Raw genomic sequence first — 16,575 nt, 5'->3', positions numbered from 1 at the left:
AAAATAAAACAGGGCTGAGAAACTCACACCAAAGGCTTATCACAGATTTTGCCTAACAAATCTAGGTGAATTCTTTCCTTTTTAAGGTCTCAAAAATTTCTTGAGATTTTTGTACCCATGAGATAACCTTCCTAACTCATTTGATAAACTTACTGGAAACCTAAGAACTTCCAATTTTTGGAGGAGTCAGATAGAAAGTATAATTGTTTTGTTTATAACGTTTAATTTTACCAAAGTATTGTTGTAATTAGTTTGAGAGGAAGATTTTCCCTACTCCCTGAAAACATAAGATTCAAACCCATAATTTTTCAGATAGAAACCGTAAAAGTTATAAGCATATTCGCTGGTTCATTCAGTCCTTTTGTTAACTTTTGTGAAGTCATCAGGTTTTCCATTAAAATACCAGGACATATCAGAATGTTAAAAACTCCATATAATTTCTAGGATATCTGTATTAGTTATTTTACCATACAGTATAACATGAGCGGATTTATTACTCATTTGATAATCTTTTCCATGTAATTTAACCAAATAAACACAGTTTAATATCTCTCTTTGGGATGTTCCAGGGGCCTTCTGAAGCACTCCAAAGTTAGCTAGAGATCAAAAGAACTTCAAAAGAGTTCTATTTAGGAATCTTTATCAAAAAGATCAATTAAAAGGGTTTAGAACATTTGGTCAGATTTTAAGTTATGCCAATCTGGAGAGACTATTTTAGACAGATATTTCTAAAGAAGAATTATTCTTAATAGAGTTTATATAAAAGCTCATATCTCATTTACATTTTTTAGAAGTTTTTTTCACTTGAGGTAATTTCCTTGTTGACAAACTTATAACAGATATAATATTTAACTTATATTAAACCTAGGTACAATGAAAATATTCTACTTAACGTTAATTACTCTAAGACATGTCTATATTAGATAGGTCAACAAACAAACATTAATATCAGGTATTTAACATTGAATATTTCCCAGTTCACATGAATCTGGAATTTATTGTTTAATTTAGAATTACTTGATTTGTAAGCACTTACCTTTTTTCAAGCCAAATAAATAGAGCTCATATACAAATTAACCTCAAAAATATTACCCAGAGACAGAGACATACCAAGACTTTTTTAGACAGACACAGTGCAAGAGCTAGCTAGCTTCAAGTCTTTTTTTCCTTTTAATTTCTACACTGAGGTCATGAGTGCACATCTTGACCTCCTCAAAATTATCAGTAACCAAGGATAGAGGTGTGGGGCTAGAATGGCATTGCCCCATCGTCCCTGGATCAGTCAGATGTTGGTAAATTAACACAGACAATACGAACAGCCACACAGACAGAGAGACAGGAGAAATACACCTCCGGGAGTCCAGAGGCAAAACCGAAAGACGACGGCCTCCAGCCGTTCAGCGGGAACAACCCGCTATCGTCTACAGAGAACAGGGGCACTCCGTCCCCCCACGCCGGGGTTGGGGATGTCTCCCAACAACCCCCACCAGTGACCCGTCAGCGCATCCGCCTGAGTCATATACCGGTTTCAGAAAATAGGCCCTGTCAGAAATGAAAAGAAAGAGAGAAAAATGCTTACCGGCTGCAGATGATTCTCTGGATCGGTCTTCCCGTGGAGCCGGTGGGAGATCCCGGACGAGCCCCCAAATGTTATGCCCAAGTCGCGAAATCTCCCAATGACCACCAGGGAGCCGATATCCGATGCAAAAGCAAGAGAGTTTTTATTACCAAGCAAGAGCTGGGGCTCCCACCGTTACCAACGCAGCGGCTATAGGGAGGAGCCCCGAGTTTTGGGTTACACTGCTTTTATAGGGAATATTCAGGTGAAGGAGGATTTTCAGGCTGAACGACATCCGATTGTTACCTTCTTCCATAGGGTTGTGTGTGGATTCCTGATTGGTTTTTACTTTCAAGGTAAATCACAAGTTCCTGAACGTAAAGTCAGGAGGTTTAACCTGAGGGTCGATTGGCTCGTGAGCAGTGGGGCAATGTTGGGTAATATCCAAAGTCTAAGTCTCTTTGCCCGGAATTTTCCAAAATGGAGTTCTTTTACAAGATGGAGTAGCTTAGGCTCTCCAGCTGCTTCACCTCCAGGCATCACACTCATGTTTCTGAGCGAAAAAGGACAAGATATAGAAAACAAACTTATGGTCACCAAAGGTGAAAGCGGGAGAGGGATAAATTAGGAGCTTGAGATTAACAGATACACACTTTGTTGTTCAGTCGCTCAGTCGTGTCCGACTCTTTGTGACCCCATGGACTGCAGCACGCCAGGCTTCCCTGTCCTTCACCATCTCCTGGAGTTTGCTCAAACTCATGTCCATTGAGTCGGTGATGCCATCCAACCATCTCGTCCTCTGTCATCCCCTTCTCCTCCTGCATTCAATCTTTCCCAGCATCAGGGTCTTTTGTAATGAGCTGGGTCTTCCCATCAGGTGGCCAAAGCATTGGAGCTTCAGTTTCAGCATCAATCCTCTACTATATATAAAACAGATAAAGAACAAGGTGCTACTGAGAGCACAGAGAACTACATTCAATATCTTGTAATAAATTATAATGGACAAGAATCTGAAAAAGAATATATATGTCTATATATGTATATGTATACACACACACACACACACACACACTTGCATGCTCAGTTGCTTCAGCCGCGTCCGACTCTTTCTGACCTATGGACTATAGCTCACCAGGCTCCTCTGTCCATGGGCTTCTCCAAGCAAGAATACTGGAGTGGCTTGCTGTGCCCTTCTCCAGGGGATCTTCCTGATCCAGGAGCCAGGTTCTTTACCCACTGAGCCACCTGGGAAGCCATATATATATATATATATACACACATACATATACGTTGTATCTCCTTGGTGATGGACAGGGAGGCCTGGTGTGCTGTGATTCATGGGGTTGCAAAGGGTCGGACACAACTGAGCGACTGAACTGAACTGATACATATACGTACATGTATATGTATAACTGAATCACTTTGCTGTATGCCAGAAAGTAACACAATATTACGAATCAACTATAGTCTACTTTAGAAAAAAGAAAGAGGAGGGGAAGAGGGAGCAGGAAGATGAGGAAGAAGAAAGGGAACAGAAGAAGGAACAAGCGGAAAAGAGCAAAGGGCAAAAGGGACATATTACTGTGTCTTTCTTAGAATTCTTCCTCACTGTAACTCTGTTCCCATCTCCTTGGCCCAAACTGGATCACATGAATGCCCTTAGTTATTGAAAAATCAGCAGTTTAAACTGAACAAGGACTTTCCTGGTGGTGCAGTGGATTAAGAGTCTGCCTGCCAACGCAGGGGACATGGGTTTGATCCCTGGTCCAGGAGGATTCCATATGCTGTGGAGCAACTAGAGCTGTGTGCCACAACTCTACTGAGCCTGTGCTCTTGAAAGGTTGTTGCTGAATTACAACGCCAGGATTTTTGGCCCCCGGAGGAGAAGAATTTAATTTGGGGCCAGAGACGAGGCTTGATCGCTCAGAGCTTTTGTGTAACACAGTTTTATTAAAGTATAAACGAGATAGAGAAAGCTTTTGACATAGGCATCAGAAGGGGGCAGAAAGAGTATCCCCCTGCTAGTCTTTAGCTGGATGTTATATAGTCATCAGCAGTCTGTTAATGAAAGAAAGGAATGTCTCAAAACTTAGAATGGCACCAGGCCCCTCACCCATTAGATGTATTTTGGGATAGTCTTGGCTCCAAATGGTTCATCTTGGGCCATAAAAGGATTAACTTGAATCTTGAAGAAGGGCAGAGCACCATACAAATAGTGTCATTTACATAGATGAGAGGAACAATATCGGAGTATAACACTGGCTTATCAAGTAGGTTCTGAGCCAAAAGGCGGAACCCACTTGAAGACAGAGTTTGGGGTAAATGTATAGTATATTGGTATAGCTTAAGATAAAGATTTTCATAAGAAAAAGGCAATGGTTAACCTTCGGTGAAACCAGGTGTCATGGCAACACAGAATTTTAAGAGAAACCTCCTTTTAAATTTGTATAGAAAAGGAAAAAAAATATCGCTAGTTTGTTTATTCCTGCCGCTTAAGGGAGATAAAAATGTCTGACACCTGCAGGCTATTTTTTCCCTTTGGAGACCCCTGGCCTTCCTGCCTGTTACCCTCTCACTCTAGGGTCTGTGAGCCCCAATTACTGAGCCTGCGTGCTGCAACTACTGAACCCCGCCCACCCAGAGTCTGTGCTCTGCAACAAGAGAAACCACCACAATAGGCTCACACACCACAACAAAGAGTGGCCCCACTCGCTACAACTAAAGAAAAGCCTGTGTAAAGCAGCAAAGATCCAATACAGCCAAAAATAATGAATAAAAAATAAACCAAACATGTTGCAACTGATTTAGGAAAAAGTTCTGATAGAAGGGAAAAGGAAGACATGGATAGAGGAGCCTGGCAGGCTATAGTCCAGGGTCTCAAGGAGTTGGGCGCGACTGAAGCGACTCAGCAGCAGCAGCAGACCTGGTCTGCAAAGCCAGCGGTGTCTGCCATCCTCTGCAGTTTCTACTGCTCCACCCACAGTCAGTGAAGTCCTGCTTTTCAACCCCAGTGTCATGTCAGGGTTACCTGTTCCTCCTCTCCTGACAGTCTGGCCTCCTCTCCTCTGCCTGGGGCCTCACCAGCACTAGCTCCCTTACCCGCTTCATCTTGGGATGAGAGAACAAAGGAAATGCATCTCACAGCTGTGGTCTGGGCCCAGGGTACCAGTGCTCAGGGAACCAGTTCTGAAAGGTTGTTGCCTGGGAGAGAGATCACAGAAGAAAGTGTTCAAAATGCATCTGGAGAGGTGGGCGAGGGTAGGATCATGTAGGATCTTGTGAGCTGTAATTCACTTAAATTTATTATAAGTGGGTCACCATGCAAGACAGTGGGGTGTGTAAATGGAGTAAGATGGCTGGCTGATCTCAAGGAGTTCCCATTCTACCAGGGCCTCATGCCTGTGTGTGCAGTCGTGTCTGACTCTTTGCGACCCCATGGACTATAGCCCGCCAGGCTCCTCTGTCTGGGAGATTTTCCAGCAAGAATACTGCAGTAGGTTGCCACGTCCTCCTCCAGGGGATCTTCCTGACCCAGGGATCAAACTGGCGTCTCCTTATTGGCAGGTGGCTCACACGAAATTAAACACAGAAAAATTCAGATTACGGTGTGTACACGCACAGATGCAGAGACAAGGCAGTTCACGGCAGCATGGACAAGATAGCTTTAATTTCAATAAAGTGATATTCGAATTTCACTTTGCCTGGTAGATGCGATTCATGTAAGTAGAGAAGGGAGGGACAGGATGTCTTAAGCAGAGAAGATTATATGGACAAAAATTTAGGGGCAGGCAAGCTGTGAATGGCCCTGTTGGTCTGGGGAACAGCATTTGCCAGGATCGAGGTGACCAGAGCCATAAAATGGGGAGGAGGGCAGAGAATGGGTCAGGAGATGAAGCAGAAAAGGTAGGTGGGTGTCGGGTGGTAAAGGCTGGATGCTGGATTTTAAGCAGCTGGATTTTGTAGAGAATCGGAGTCTAGGAAGGTTTGAATCACATCAGTGTTGTAGAAACTAACTTCCAAACAAGAGTTAGCATATGGGTGGGGAGACTGAGGCGGAGGCACCAATGGGAGGCTGGCATCGTGGAGCCTGGCCTAGAACAGGAGCAGTGGGGGTAGAGGCATAGGGATGGCGCACACTTTTCCAGATGAATAACAGTGTTGGAGCAGTGCCGTTTCCAAAGTCAAGGAAAAGCAGGGAAGGAGAGTCAGCCCGGGAGGTGGGGGGGGCGGGGGGAGGTTGTGATGGGGGGGGGAAGCGGGGTCAGATGATGGACCCAGTGTGAGTACCGCTGAGCCCCTGGAGATAACTCCTCTGGGTTTCTGGAGTAAGGACCAGGCTGAGTGAGTGGGTCATCAGCCCCAGGTGGGCAGCAAAATCATGATTGCGGATGGGACTGTCCAGGAACAACGCAGAGCAGAGGACAAAGAGCCCAACACACAGCTGCTTGAGGGAGAAGCTGAAGAGTTGGGGAAAGACCAGGAAAGGAGGAAGGGAGCATGACCAAGGAGTGCTTTTGAAGTGAGCAGAACTCTTCAGCAAGGAGTTAGGAAATAGTTCTGTCTTAGGATCTGGGGGCTTAGCACTTGGCTGAGGTCTGGGATAGCATGCCTTCAAATTCCTACAAAGCAGAATGAGTACAAACGGACCCAGAGTAAACAACTGGTGGGCGGGGTCTGCTTGGGTCCTGTAGTCTGCACCCCAGGACGAAACAGCACCCAAAGGGGCCTGCTAGGAAGCACAGGGGTCTCCTTGGATGGCTTCTGATCTTGCTGCTTTAATTTTCCCGGCAGGCCCTGCCTCCTGTCCATGGCCGCGTGACCTGGGTTGCTGACATGCTGAAGGTCTGTGTCTGCCACAGTACAAGGGAACTGGGTCAAGTGCTATCCACATGGGGTCTTAGCTGCACTATTGCAAGGTATTTCGCTCAGCTTTAAAGCACAGATGAGTTCGTAAGCTTGAAACAGGTACACTGGCCTTCCACACCTTAAGTCTTGGCATGGCTCTTATTCTGGAGGGGTGGGGGTAGGGAGGATTTTAGAAACAGTTTGTCCTTCCTGGTCCTACTGTTGCTGTGGCCGGGCAACCCCCCCCCGCCCCCCGCGCCCCACCACCCCCTCCCCCACCCCCGCCCCAGCTCTCTTTCCTTGTTCCCTGGCCTCTGGAGATGCAGGGCTCCCTTCATTGGGGTGTAGGCCCATTTCCCAGCTTCACATGAGCCCTGCTCTCCCAACAGTTCCTCACCTTTGACTGTGGGATCCCCCACACTGCAGAGTCTGCCACTCCCCAATTCTTGCTTGCAACAGCTCTCTTAAGGCCCTTCAGAGGCTTCCCATTCTCCTGAGAATAAGATTTGGATCCACCCAGGAACCACCAGGCCTGCCTGGACTGGCGTCTGCATCCTTCTCCAGCCTGTCTCTTCTGTTCCAGAGCCACGGTGGCCCCTTTCATGCCTGCGCCTTCTGCCTCAGGGCCTTTGCACATGTGGCTTCTGTTCCTGTGTCAGAATCATCATTGCCCAACCCCTCCTGTCACTCCAACTCTTGGCTCCTTCACCTCCTCTCCATGACACCTCCTGACCCTTCAGCTTGCTTCTCAAATGCTACCTCCTCAGGGCTCAAAACCATTTTAATGACACATTTATCTATGGGATTATTTGATAAATCTCTACCTCACCCAGCGGTTCTCGTGTGTATTAGTCTCTCGCTTGTGTCTGACTTTTTGTGACCCCATGGATTGTAGCCTGCCAGGCTCTTCTGTCCACGGAATTCTCCAGGCGAGAAGACTAGAGTGGGTAGCCATTGCCTTCTACAGGGGATCTCCCTGACCCAGGAATCGAACCCAGGGCTCCTACATTGCAGGCAGATTCTTTACCGGCTGAGCCACCAGAGAAGTCCCATTGGCTCCAAGGGACCATGACTTTTCTTTCACTGTGCAGCCTGGAGCTTGGCCCGGGGCTCAGTGCCCAGTAGCTCCTCATACCATAAATGTGTGGAAAGAATGAGGCAGCTGGTGACCTTTCTCACTGACGTCCGCATGTGTTGTAGGGGCTAGATGCGTTTCTTCCTCCCCTAGAAGGGAGCCAGGACGCCTGCCAGAACAAGCTTGTGTGTGACTCCATAGCTGTGTCACCCCTCACTCCCTCAGCTGTGGCCCTGGACGGACCGGGGAGAAGCACATTTTCAGCCCTTCCACTCATGATGCAGCTCCTACTGTCCCCCTGTGGCTCTTTGCTGCCCTGAGGCACCTGAGTAATTTGGCCAAACACGGCATTCTCTGGTAAGAAAAGGGCAGGTACTAACAGGCGGCATGGCTTTGGAGTTCTGCTCCCCCGGCCGGTGCTTTGCCAGACAGACTTGCAGAGCCGGGGTCTGACGTGGTCTCATCAGGAGAAACTCCGAAAAACAACACAGAGAGGTGGCAGGTGGTAGCACTCAAGTGCGGCTGCGAAGGACACGGGCCTTGTGAGCTATGTGGCTTCATCTCTCAGAGCAGAGCAAAAAGAACAGGGAGAAGGGCAGTTGGAACCAAGTGCTCATGTGCAGAGGAAAAGGTTTGCCCCTGCAAATCTGTGTAAAGTCACACGGATCTGAGAGATCTGAGCCAGGTTTTGATGAAAGAGCTTTGATTTTCACAGGCAACCAAGGAACTCGGGACTGGGCCAGACTGAGGCGTCCACTCTGTCCAAGGTCTGGTGCTCATGGAGGTTGTCTTGTCCTCTCGGGCGTCCCCCACTCTTTCTCAGTAGCCACTCATGGCTTCCGCATCTGGGCAAAGTCTTCTGGAACCCATGTTTATTTCCTGCCTTGGGGTTTTGAGACTGGAGCATTTCTCAAGATAATTTAGTCACAGAGGGTCCATCTGGAAGGCGGTTCTGGATTATCGAGTCCCTCTCTTTCATGTCACAAATGAGAAAACTGAGGGCCAGGGCTGGGAGTGTTGAGGTTAGGCTGGCAGTACCCATGGTTCTAGGGCACAGGGTCTGTGAGGAAGTCCCTGTGGCTCCTCTCAGGCTTGGACAGCTTCTCCCAGGAATTCCCGGCTCCATCCTGCCCGGTCCCCCTCCAGGCTCTTCTGGGCAGCTTCATGGCTGGCAGTGTGGCTTCCTGGCTACCCACCGAGTGGCCAGCCCTTGCTGTATCCGTGGTTTCTGCCAGTGCCTGGCCTGGAGCCCTTCCTACAGGCCCTGCTCCTCAGAGCAGCTGCCTGCTCACCGAGCGCCCACTCTGTTCCCGGGCTCAGCTCTGGGGGTCAGTGTTCTCACCGCCATTTCACGAGGAAGGAAACTGAGGCTCCAGAGCGCCCTTCAGTGCTGTGCTCAAGGGGGCGTCACGGGCGGAGTGGCCGAGCTAGGAGTTAAATCTCACGAAGGTTTGTCGTTCTCGAATTTGGACCTGAGAAGTGGACTGGGGAGGGGGGCAGTACTGTGACCCTGCAGGGGCAGGACGAGGCGCCCCAATGAGGAGGATCTGGGCTGCAAAGCTGTGGTTCCGGCGAGCCCCCGCCTCCAGCAGCCCACCGGGCTCTCGCTGAAAATGACAACTCCAGCCAGAACCGGCGCGCCTACGACACAGCCATTCATGCCTTACGTGCGCATTCCCCTTAATTGCCAAGCCTCCCAGTTACCGTGGGTTGCAGTGTCTGGTGCTGGGTTATTTTCTCGTATTTTTCCGTCCCCCTCCCCGCCCCCCCCCCCGCCCCCCGCCCCCCGCCGAGTTTACTATTTCGGAGAGACACTAGCTCTGCCTTCGTGTTTGTCTTGCTCCCTCCCCACCCTCAGCCGAGGAAAACCAAAAAGCAACAGCTGGCGGCGGATGCGCGCGCCCTGGCCCGTCTCCGCGGCGGCGGTCTCCTGTTGCTTCTCCAAGCGGCCTGCCCCTTGAATCCCGCCCGCTCCCAGGAGCAGCGGCGGCGCGCTCGAGGGGCGGGCAGCCCGGCTAGGAGAAGGGGGTCCGCGCGCCGACGCTCCCCGGAGGCCGGCAGACGGTGACACCGCGGTCCCCGGAGCCCAGCCCCGGCCGAGCCCCCGCCCACCACTCCCCACCCCTGCCGGACGCGCAGCTCCAGCCCGCCCCCACCCTTCCCAGCAGGGGAGGCGGGAAAAACAGCGAAAGCCTCGCCCACCGCCCTCCCCCAGCTTCGCCACTCCCAGGCTCCTCCGGACTCCACTCATCCTTCTGGGATTGTCTCGGAGGGGACACGCCGCGCAGGTAAGCTGCTGCAGAGGTGGCGAAGTTGGGTTCCTCTAACGAGGAGGGAGAGGGGCTGGGGTGGGGACCGATCGCGCGGCGCCAGGATGCTGCCCGGGCAGGTTTGTTTCGATGGGTGTGAGCGGTTCTCGCCAGGCACGCCGCTAGGGCAGCGGAGAGCGGGTAGGAGATGGAAACCCAAAGGGGAGGTGGGCGTCGGAAGAGAAGAGGGGCGGCCGACGGGGGAGACAGGCCGTGGCGGTGGGGGTGAAGCTGTTCGGACAAGGCGTTTGCTGCTGCCTGGAGCTTGAGGCTGTGGTTTTCGGAGAAGGGGAAAGGGCTGCTCTCCTCGTACCAGGGCGGGGTAGTTTTCCCTTTGTTACTTGGAAGCTGTGGACACTTGAGTGTGCGGTTGTGAAGACGAGGGGAGGTGGCTGGCCATGAGCGTGCACACATGAGCCATGCAAAATGGGACTTGCTGATTTGGCGCTTGGAGGACGGGGGAGCTGGGGCTGGGCAGTGGGCACCGGGAGGAGGGGCAGGTAAGAAAAAGGGCTGGCGTTCCAGGGCACGGGGTTCAAGAGAGTGCATCAGTGTTCCTCTCCTCTTGTCTAACCCGTCCTGGCTTCTTCCGAGGGCGGGGGGGTGCCTGGTCCCCTCGCCCCATTCCCTCCTTTCCTGGTACCCTGCCCTCTTTCCCCAGCAGGGCTGGCCTTGGCACAGCCTTCCCCATTGTGTCTCTTGGGCTTCCTTGCTTAGTTGGAAGGGGCTCCTGGCACTTGCTTCTGGGCTCTTACAAGTGGTGGCTGGTAGAGGAAGCACCCGAGGGTGGGAGCAGGGAGCAGGGAGCAGGCGTCCTGGAGAATGGGCCTGGCCAGGCCCCCGCTGCCCACATCCAGCCTCAGGGGTTGTGGCTTCCAGGGCTTCTCCCTGCCAGTGTGGCCTCTGTCTCCGCTTCCTTTGTCTTCTTGGCATCGTGCGCTCTGCCTAGGCCCAGATTTCCAGGTTTGGAGAAGGATCAGTGGGCAGCCCATGTCTTTGGTGGAAGGGCCCCCACTCTGGGGTCCCAGTAGCCTCATCGTGTGTATGTGCTGATGTCTATATCTGTTTCTGCTTTGGCCTTTTTCACGTGACCTGCCCAGTAGTTGCCATGGAAACCCCTTTTCAATTCTCAGCCTCCCTCCTTTTCTGCCCATTCCTCACCTCCATATCTCCTCCCCTCCCCCCCAACATGGTTGCCTAGATACTGATTACCCCTGACTTCTCTGGGTAGGAGACCCTGAAATGTTAGCTCCCACCTCACACTGATGTCACCCCTAGCCACTCCAGCTCCCCCAGCACACGGTACACATCACAAACACACCCCAAACATGCACACTCACGACACCACCCACACAGACACGCACCTACTTGCCACACACACTGCATAAACACACAGCACACACATATATCACATGTACACCATGTACACACCAAATACACCATGCATGTACCAAACCACAGCACACAACCCACAAGGCTAGGGAGCCCCTCTCCTGCGTGCTAGATGCAAGAGGTTGGGCATGGGCCAGAATTTAAATCTCTCCCCACTGCTTCCTACCTGCCGTGACCCTAAGAAAGCCTGAGGCTCCTAGCCCCTCTTAGGCATCTCAGTTCTGCCCCTGAGCCTTCCTGCCTAACACAGGATCAGGCAGCTCCAAGGCATGCTGAGGCTCTGAACCTCCACAAAGGAAGGAGGAAAGGTGTGACTGTGTTAGGAGAGCAGGGGAGGGCAGGGAGAGGAGACAAAGCCTTGAGGAGGGTTGGGAGGAGGAGGAGCCAGCAAAAGAGGAGCCAGGTGTATTTAGAAAGTATCGTAGGGTGATGATGGGCGGGGAAGGAGTGTCCAGGCTGCCCTCTATCCCCCAGGGACACTTTCCTGCTTTCTCCTTGGCTCCTCCAAGCACATCTGTGTGTCTCGAACAGGAAGGCAGTTTGCCAAGGGCTCCTGGATTGCTAGAGCTTTCCCAAGACCTGTAGCTTCTCTCCGGGTCTGGTGATAGACTCTAGAGGCCAGCGTCTCCTTTCTGGCCAACTTGTGATCTTTGGACTGACTTGGGCCCCACTTCATTCAATTATTCAGTGAATTGCTTTAAGTACCTACTTAAAGGATCACTTTAAGTACCTACCAGGATCCTGAGGAAGACAGTCCCTGACCTCAGAATTCTAGATTTCTCAGAGCCGGAAGGGGGACATCCAATCGGGACATCATGCAAATGGGAAAACTGAGGCTCGGAGGTCACACACTCCACTGTGGCTGAGGCCTCTGACTCTTCAGCCAGGATTTGTGACCCGCCCCCCCCCAACACACACACTTCCTGTCGCACATCACTTGCTTCACTTGCCTTTTTTTCTTTGTTGCCAGCAATCCTCTGGGGACTACCATGTCCCTTTCAAAGTATGGGTGCTCTAGTGGATGGGGAGCCTGCTTCCTTCTGTTTTCTTGGAGAATGTGGCCAGGAGAAGAGGGGGCAGAGGCAGTTCCCTAGACCCTGGAAACTCCCCACAGCCATAGGGAAGCCAGAGCATCGGATCCTGGATCCCGTAAGCAGAGCCTGGCCCCTGGCCCCGTTGGGCCTTGCTGGCAGCCATCTGGATGGCAAACTGTGCCAGGTAGCCCCCAGGACTCATTGTCTAACAAATCATCCACCAGCTTCTGCCTGAGCACCTGAGGATGCAGACTAGTCATGAGAGGCCCCGCCCCTGCCTGCAGCATGAAAGAGGAGAGCCCAGGGGTGCAGACCCAGGGGGTAGTCCTGGCTGTGCTCCAAGGGGGAGGGCATTCATATCACAGATAGCCCTTTTAGATGCAAACTGGGTTTCTGGTGATAGTCAGGAATGGCTTAGACTGATCTCCAGCAACTGAAGCCTCCGCAATTTTATTATCTTTTTTAGTTTTTGGCCACACCACGCAGCATGCTAGATCTCAGTTCCCTGACCACAGATCGAACCCAAAAGCCTCCATGATTTTAGGCCTCTGGTTTCTCATCTGCCATAGAGGGGTCAGATTTCATGATTTCTAAGGCATTTGTTTTCCTCCCAGTTTTTGTAGACTGTGTACCGTCTTGAAAAAGATCCCTTTTCTCTCCAGGTGCCTAACTGTGCTTATAATTTTATAACACAGGGTTGTAGCTGAGCGGAGCAGGGAAGGGGCTGGCCTCTGGTCACCCCGAGAAGGCTTCCCTTTCACCCTGTGAGACAGGAGATGCTCAAGAATCCGAGACTGAGTTTCTTATCTCCCAGGCTGCAGCCCCTGACCCTCCTGGACACCATGTCCACTTGGTCCGTTTTGCTAGGATAATAACCAGGGCCTGGTGGAGTCTTGGGAGATGTGGTCTCTGAAGGGATGAGGCCAGGTTCATTTGAGTCTATGAATCCTCTGGACAGAGAGCCTCGGGGCAATGGAGAGCGTGACAGGAGGCACTGGTCAGGGCTGTCTGTCTCTGATGAGAAGCAGAATATCTCTGGCCGAAACAAAACCTTGGATCCAATTTGGCAGCATCTTCTCTGCCCTGGAATGGGAAGGGGGAGGGGAGACTCTGACCTGGGAAAGTATGAAGTTAGCCTGGAGCCCACACAGGGACACACTTGTTACAAAGATGCGCGGGGGAGCGGGAGGCTCAGGAGGGGCGCTGGGGCCCAGGGGACCAGGCTGGGGCCGTGGGAATGTGGCTGCTGCAGCTCAGAAGCTCTGATTTGGGGCCAGGGATGAGGGAGGATCTAGTTAGAATGACAGTGACCCTCACGTGGCTGGAGGGCAAAGCCAGTCCTCGGGAGGGGACCAGAAGCAAGGTCTTAACGTCATACGTACATCCCTTTAAGAGTTGTTAACTGAGTCCCTTCCCTATGCCAGGCCCTGTGGGCTTTCCAGGACCCAGAGCCCTCTGAGATGATGATTTCATTTCTCTGAGCGCTCCTTCCTGGTCCCTCCCTTTGTCCCCGGCTGACCTTACCCCACCTCCCACCCAGAAGGGCCCCCCCCCCCCACAACCTCCATCTTCAACAAGCAGGGCCCCCGCACTCGCTCATGTGTGTCTCACACTTGCACTCTCTCTCCCCTTCTCACTCATACATAATATCCATACCTGACACACAGGCGTGAGCTCACAGGTTCCCTGCACTCTCTCACCTCGCCCAGCTGCAATCTCTCACCCAGACCATGGTGATGGGCTCTCTCTCCTTCCACTTTCTCAGCCCTCTTGCTTTTAATTACCACTGATCCTGTGGGCCAGTATTCCAACCTCTCCGTGCCTGTTAGTGGGGACAGGTGCCTGGCTGTGGCCCTCGAAGCTCTCTGGGTCCTGGCCGCAGCTATCGCACCAGGCACCTTCTCCATGTGATCATCCTGAGCCTTGGCCTTCCTACCCTCTGCCTCTGCTCAGGCCCTAGCAGGAATGAACCCTTACTTTGGCCTGCAGAGCAGGGGATGGTTGCCTTTGGAGATGCACAGACTTGGGGTCTAATCTGGTTGCTGATGCTTCCTAGCTTGCTTAACTTTTCTAAGCCTCAGTTTCCTTATCTGTCAAATGGGCATGAGGATTGAGCAGGGCTAAGTTATGTCAACTGCTTCTTTGTGCCTAGCATATAGAACATACTTGCTAGATATTAACTGCTATAATAATAGTAATGACACATTGTTATTATTATTAGAATTTCTTTCAATTTTTTTGGACTTCTCAGGTGGCGCTAGTGGTAAAGAACCCATCTGCCAGTGCAGGAGACATAAGAGATGAGGAATGCCTGGGTCAGGAAGATCCCCTGGAGAAGGGAATGGCTACCCACTCCAGTATTCTTGCCTGGAGAACCCAATGGACAGAGGAGCCTGGTGGGGCTACAGTAGTCCATAGGGTCTCAGAGGCTTGGACACAACTGAAGCGACTTAGCACTCATTATTGTTACAGTGTCCTTTGAGGCCCCTCTCCAGTGCTCATTCTTTAAGATAGCTTTTCCTATTTCTTAGAGAAGGAAATGGCAACCCACTGCAGTACTCTTGTCTGGAAATACCGTGGACAGAGGAGCCTGGTAAGCTACAGTCCATGCGATTGCGAAGAGTCTGCACATTTCTTAGTAAACAGACAAACTTTCCTCTTCCTGGTACCCCTGAAACGCTCTGTTGCTTCTTCCCTTAAAGGCTACTCCCACTGGGCCTGTACTTAGCTACTTACGTCCATGCCTGCTCCCCACACCCTCGCCTGCTTCTTCAAAGGCAAGGTCTGTTTTTTCCCCACATGGCAGAGGGGTGGGCATGGTGTCAGACATGGAGCAAGCCCAGTGAGCATCTGTGAATTGAACATATGTGGGAAAAAGTCCTCACGCACCAGGGCATGTTGAAAGCCCCTCCAGGCTGTCTCCCGCCTGTCACTCGCCCCGCAGGTGCGCACCACACACACCTAAAGTGTACATTCCTTTCTGCCCATGGGTCATCTCAGTTTGTCCTGTTCCTTTGGTAGAGTTTGAAAACTAGGAATTTGACCTCATCGGAGGTCTGGGGGCGGGGGGTGCTTCCCAGGTGGCGCTAGTGGTGAAGAATCCTCTTACCAATTCGGGAGATGCAAGAGATGCAGGTTCGACCCCTGGGTTGGGAAGATCTCCTGGAGGAGGCTATGGCAACCCACTCCAGTATTTTTGCCTGGGAAATTCCGTGTGCAGAGGAGCCTGGCTGGCTACTGTCCATTGGCCCGTAAAGAGTCGGACGCAACTGAGTGAATGAGCACAGCTCAGGAGGTCTGGGAAGTGCTTAAGGACTGAAGGCAATGGAGGGAAGCTGATTCATCATAGTGTTTTGGTGACTGGGATTTGATGGAGACCTGGAGAGTGGGCGGGAGGAAATGGGGGGAGGGGCGCACTGGAAAAGTCTAAAAATTCCTTTAAAATTCCACACAGATCCTTGAGTTGTTTTGAGCTTAGGTTGGATTTGACTTAAAAGGATAATGGTGCTGAACGTCTGATCCTTCAGTCATCAGCATTAACTGAGCAGCCTATCTGCAAAGTGTTGGTGATTCAGAGAATGCCTAGAAGGTGCCTTCCTTCTACAGAGCTCATAGTCTGATGGAGGGCACCTGGAAAGAGGCGTGGGCCTTGGCTCTGTGGGGACTGGGGCAATGAGGCATGTAACAGGAAGGAGGAGACAGTACGTTTCCTGAAGCTGAGACAAACAAGGTCAGGTAAACCTCCATGCCGGCAAGTGACCGGGTTCGGCAGGTTTCCAAGTATACGGGCCCATAGGTCAGGGGTCATCCCATGTCATTTCCACCACCAGGCAAGTCAGTGAGAGCACAGACAAAGTGCCCTGTGGGCTCAACTGCCCACCCAGAGCTGTGCTCTCAAGGCAGTGGGCGGTCGGGCAGAGAGAGTGGAAGGGCCAGTCAGGCGGCCTTGTCCTGCGGTCTGCCTGTGGGCAGGGTCTCATGGGCCTGGCCCCCTGGGCCTCTGGGCCTGGCAGCTGCTCTGAGTTTCTCTTTCTGCTGCTGGGACTGTTTGTCTGGCCTCTCTTGAATGGTCCTTTGTCAGCAGGCGTGGGGAGGTGATCCCATGGCTGGCCTGACTCACTCGCTCATGCCCGCCCGGCCTGCCAGGGCCCTGGTCTGGGGCTTCTGTGCACCGCGGCCCATCATCCTGACTCCCTGGAACTGGACTGAGGTCCCCTCGGGGGCAGGGGCGTGGGCCCCCGGGCTGGCCGGCAGCAGTAAGTCCCGCTCCCTGACTCACTCTGGACAGCTCGTGTCCTGGGCCTGTGGCAGGGTCGGCCGCACAATGCTGCCCCGTGTGCCCACCTCTGGGGGCGGTCAGAG

The 16,575-nt window shown here is 52.0% G+C and overlaps 1 protein-coding gene across 2 annotated transcripts in view; it reads left to right on the top strand.

Annotated features, from left to right (window-relative positions):
- Positions 1-9,678: 9,678 nt before the first annotated feature.
- Positions 9,679-16,575, top strand: part of FXYD6 (FXYD domain containing ion transport regulator 6) — a 36,314-nt gene continuing 29,417 nt past the window's right edge. For both annotated transcript variants that reach the window (XM_068988217.1, XM_068988216.1), the window contains exon 1: positions 9,679-9,766. The gene's annotated coding sequence lies outside the window, so the exon portion shown is untranslated. The remainder of the gene's footprint in view (positions 9,767-16,575) is intronic.

This window comes from Capricornis sumatraensis, chromosome 16 (genome assembly GCF_032405125.1).
Source record: "Capricornis sumatraensis isolate serow.1 chromosome 16, serow.2, whole genome shotgun sequence".
NCBI classification, from domain to species: domain Eukaryota; kingdom Metazoa; phylum Chordata; class Mammalia; order Artiodactyla; family Bovidae; genus Capricornis; species Capricornis sumatraensis.
Note: the sequence above shows the minus strand (reverse complement) of the source record. Positions and strands in the feature narration are given on the sequence as shown.